This window comes from Bubalus bubalis, chromosome 8, assembly GCF_019923935.1.
Source record: "Bubalus bubalis isolate 160015118507 breed Murrah chromosome 8, NDDB_SH_1, whole genome shotgun sequence".
Taxonomy (NCBI): domain Eukaryota; kingdom Metazoa; phylum Chordata; class Mammalia; order Artiodactyla; family Bovidae; genus Bubalus; species Bubalus bubalis.
In genome coordinates this window covers 70408300-70413224 of record NC_059164.1, presented here as the reverse complement: position 1 = coordinate 70413224, position 4925 = coordinate 70408300, and the positions used below count along the sequence as shown (strand labels likewise).

The 4925-nt window shown below is 40.1% G+C and overlaps 1 long non-coding RNA gene across 1 annotated transcript; it reads right to left on the bottom strand.

Moving 5' to 3' along the window:
* Positions 1-462: 462 nt before the first annotated feature.
* Positions 463-1308, bottom strand: LOC123334897. Its single transcript, XR_006553090.2, has 2 exons — positions 1202-1308; positions 463-854 (listed from the first exon to the last, which is right to left on the bottom strand). It is a non-coding gene; the product is annotated as an uncharacterized LOC123334897 (long non-coding RNA).
* Between the last annotated feature and the right edge of the window lie 3617 nt (positions 1309-4925).

Below are 4925 nucleotides of genomic sequence, written 5' to 3'. Positions count from 1 at the left end.
CAGGGATCAAACCCAGGCCCCCTGCATTGGGAGCACAGAGTCTTAGCCTCTGGACTACCAATGAAGTCTTTCAAACACCTTTTAAAGTGCTTTGATAGGGCAACTCTGTGGGGCAGGCAGGAAGGATTACTGACCCCCATTTATAAGGGATCTGTCAGTCAGGAGGGTCTTGGCTCTAAGTAACAGAAAACCCAATTTACACAATAAAAAAACGTTTATTATGTCACTTAACTGCAGAGACAAAGCTTGTTTTTCCACAGAGGGGAGGAAGTCAATTAAAATCACCACCTGACAAGATGAAATTTACATATCAGTTACCTATAATTTAGAAAGAGTTGCAAAACAGCTCAAAGAAAATGAACAGGGCTATAATCTGATAACTCAAAAGGGTATGCAGTAGTCAATGCATATTTTCCATTGAGATGCAAACATTTTTTGTATATCTCCAAAAAAGTCATATAGTAGGCATTTGTTTAACCATTTCGAGATTTAAAAAAGAAAATATCCATACTGAGAATTACTTTCTTCAAAAGAAAAATTTCTGAAGTATTTGGGTCATAAATTTGGACAAAATATAAATAAAAAATAAAAGATCAAGTATACCTGAAACAAACACAACATTGTAAATCAAGTACTATATACTCCAATAAAAATTTTTTAAATGCTTAAGAATCAAAGACAGTGTCCACACCTCAGGCTCAAAGCGATGCTCTTACAGGGAAGAACATGTCCCAGGGTCAGAATCTGCACAGTTTGAGGCTGGCATAAGAAAACTCTGAGCTTGAGAGAAGCTGCAGAAAACAGATGTTGAGGCCAAATTCAGAGTCAGGATTCTGAGAAGTCCTCTTTCTGGTCTTGGAGATTTTAACAGAGCAGTTAGTGGAAGCCAAAAAGTCAAGTGAGTCAGAGAGCACTCAAGGAAAGGGGACATTTGCTGATAAACTGCAGCGTGACATGCACTAAAATATACACCCACTGAAACCTTTAACAGCTAAGGAGACGAGGCCAGTTACCATCTGCTCGTCTTTTCAGAGCCCCTACCCACTGTTCTCCACCTTCCTCTGTGCCCAGGACTATATAAGTGGTTCTCCACATGTGATCCCAAGACCAGCTGGATCAGCATCACCTGGGAAGGAGTTAGAAATGGAAAATCCAACCCCCTTTCCCACCACTGAATCATAAATCTGCATGTCAACAATACCTGCAGGTGATTCTGATGTAAGCCCAAGTCCCAGAACCACTGGACCTCATTAAAAGGGCTCTCCTGCCCTCAGGATTCAGGGTGGGTTCATCAACTGGGAAGACCCTGCAGAAGGTGAGAGGGAGGAGGTGCGTAAGCCCAGGTTACTTGTTCCCCAGCTTCCCACCTACACAGTCACATCAGGGGCCACCCAAGGTGCTATTCCTCTCAGGCTTGTCTTTTGACATGACTGACTTCTGAGTTCTGGCAACTGACTCTGTCCCTCTTGTCAAGTCTAGGGCTGGAAATGACCTCATTGTTTCTAGTCTTGTGATACTGCACTATTCCCGTGGCTTCCTTAACACCTTGTCCACAGCTTTGTAAACGGTCCCTTTATTAAATTTTACTAAACTCTTCTACTAATTTTTACTAACCTAAAAAGTATCTGTTTTAAATGTCATTGGTTTCCTACTAGAACACTGCCATTTCTGCCATTACTCCCATTTTGATGATAAGGAAATTTATCATCAGTGAACAAGCCCAAGCTTGCCCAGTAAGGAGCAAAGATGGGCTGGAAATCAGGGCTTAAGAGCACAAAGCCCCAGCCTTCTAACTGTATGGTCAGTCTTTCTGATGTGGCAAACTCCCTTTACTGAGTCCCCTCCTTAACATAAACTATCAGTATGCTGCCATCTTGGAGAAGGCAACAGCACCCCACTCCAGTTCTCTTGCCTGGAAAATCCCATGGACGGAGGAGCCTGGTAGGCTGCAGTCCATGGGGTCGCTAAGAGTCGGACACGACGGAGCGACTTCACTTTCACTTTTCACTTTCATGCATTGGAGAAGGAAATGGCAACCCACTCCAGTGTTCTTGCCTGGAGAATCCCAGGGACGGCGGAGCCTGGTAGGCTGCCGTATATGGGGTGGCACAGAGTCGGACACGACTGAAGTGACTTAGCAGCAGCAGCAGCATGCTGCCATCTGACAACAGGATGGGTCAGGAGCCAATCTTCAATCAAATAATATCCAAATTTTCATTATTGTGAAGTCTATTACGTAGATATAAGTATATAGATAAGATATAGAGATAAATATAATATATAGCTATATATTTGTATATGTATCTTCAGATAGAGTAAGTTTTGAATAAGTAATAAAGTATAAAAATAAATTCTGGTAGCAAAGACTACTGGGGAAAAAAAGAGTTCTTTGCAAGTTAACTTAGTTTAAAGTCTAAGGACTAAAATCTCAAAGGACTTTTTCGGAACTCAAAAAATAAATAAACATCCTAAAATTTATCCAGAAGAGTAAACAGACTAGTGTGCTGCTGCTGCTAAGTCGCTTCAGTCATGTCCAACTCTGTGCAACCCCATAGATGGCAGCCCACCAGGCTCCCCCGTCCCTGGGATTCTCCAGGCAAGAACACTGGAGTGGGTTGCCATTTCCTTCTCCAATGTATGAAAGTGAAAAGTGAAAGTGAAGTCGCTCAGTCGTGTCTGACTCTGCGACCCCATAGACTGTAGCCTACCAGGCTCCTCCATCCACGGGATTTTCCAGGCAAGAGTACTGGAGAGGGGTGCCATCGCCGTCTCCAAAACAGAGTAGTGTAGTCAAAAGTAAATCTAAGTATATAAACTAACTCAACTCATTATAAAGGAAGCATTACAAGTCACTTAGAGAAGAATCATTCAGTTAATAAAAAGAAAATTGACTTGGTATTAGGGAGAAATAAATCAATTTAGACTTGCACCTCACAATATTATCCAAATAAACCCTGTGTGAATCAAAGGGCTAAATGTAAATAAAACAAAATAACAGCAAAGCACCATAAAAATTAGAAGATATATTTTCCCTAACAGAATAAGAAAAGACTTTTTGAACTTACATGGGAAAAAATTACAAAATAAAATATGATTCTGATATCTTAAAATATATTAAAAGTAAATCACAAGGCTAACAAAGTTATTAAAAAAATATCTAGAACCAAAAATGCAACATGTAAAATTTAAAGGGGCTATTTGAAATCCTAAAAGATGATGCTGTGAAAGTGTTGCACTCATGCCAGCAAATTTGGAAAACTCAGCAGTGGCCACGGGACTGGAAAAGGTCAGTTTTCATTCCAATCCCAAAGAAAGGCAATGCCAAAGAATGCTCAAACTGCTGCACAATTGCGCTCATCTCACACGCTAGTAAAGTAATGCTCAAAATTCTCCAAGCCAGGCTTCAGCAATACTTGAACCGTGAACTTCCTGATGTTCAAGCTGGGTTTAGAAAAGGCAGAGGAACCAGGGATCAAATTGCCAACATCCTCTGGATCATCAAGAAAGCAAGAGAGTTCCAGAAAAACACCTATTTCTGCTTTATTGACTATGCCAAAGCCTTTGACTGTGTGGATCACAATAAATTGGAAAATTCTGAAAGAGATGGGAATACCAGACCACCTGACTTGCCTCTTGAGAAACCTGTATGCAGGTCAGGAAGCAACAGTTAGAATTGAACATGGAACAACAGACTGGTTCCAAATAGGAAAAGGAGTACGTCAAGGCTGTATATTGTCACCCTGCTCATTAAACTTATATGCAGAGTACATCATGAGAAATGCTGGGATGGATGAAGCACAAGCCGGAATCAAGATTGCCAGGAGAAATATCAATCACCTCAGATATGCAGATGACACCACTCTTATGGTAGAAAGTGAAGAGGACCTAAAGAGCCTATTGATGAAAATGAAAGAGGAGAGTGAAAAAGTTGGCTTAAAGTTCAACATTCAGAAAACTAAGATCATGGCATTCGGTCCCATCATTTCATGGGAAATAGATGGGGAAACAGTGGAAACAGTGATAGACTTTATTTTGGGGGGCTCCAAAATGACTGCAGATGGTGATTGCAGCCATGAAATTAAAAGATGCTTACTCCTTGTTTTCATTTTAACAAGTTGGCCAAGCTGTGTATCAATGTATCATTATTACCTCTCTTTGCATTTCTTGGTGACTGATGAGGTTGAACAGTTTTTTAAATGTTTACTGACCATTTGGAGATACTGTCTCTTGTAAGTAGACTGAGTATTTTGCTCATTTTCAGATTAAGTTGTCTTTCATTGAATTGTATAAGAAATTTTTATATTCTAGATTTGAGTCCTTTGTCAGATATCAAATATCTTCTCTTACTCTTTGGGTTGTCTTCTTACTGTTTAGTGGTGTTTTGATGAACAAAATACACATTTTAACAAACTCCAGTTTATCCATTATTTCCCTTTATAGTTAATGCTTATTTTGTCCTTTTAAAGAAAATTTGTCTACACCAAGGTCCTGAATATAATTTCCTCTTGTTAAATTTACATTTACTGATGCTCAGTGAGATTGATTTTTCTTCTATTTAAGGCAAAGTTCTTTTGGTGCTTGGAGTCTAATTGTCAGCCTTTAAATTTTCAGTTCAGTTCAGTTCAGTCGCTCAGTCGTGTCCGACTCTTTGCGACCCCATGCATTGCAGCACGCCAGGCCTCCCTGTCCATCACAGGGAAAAATAAAACTGGACTAGTCTGTTGCTCTTAGAAGTCAGAAGGGTGGTTACTTTTGTGGTAACAATGACTGGGAGGAGGATGACGGGGATCCTGAGGATGGAGAATTTGTTTTCTTTCTTGTTGTGAATGCTGACTCAGGTGTGTTTGCTTAGAGATAATCAGAAACTTTCCTGTGTGTATCTTTATGCTTCAATAAGAGGTTTAAAAGTAACAATAAGATGGCAT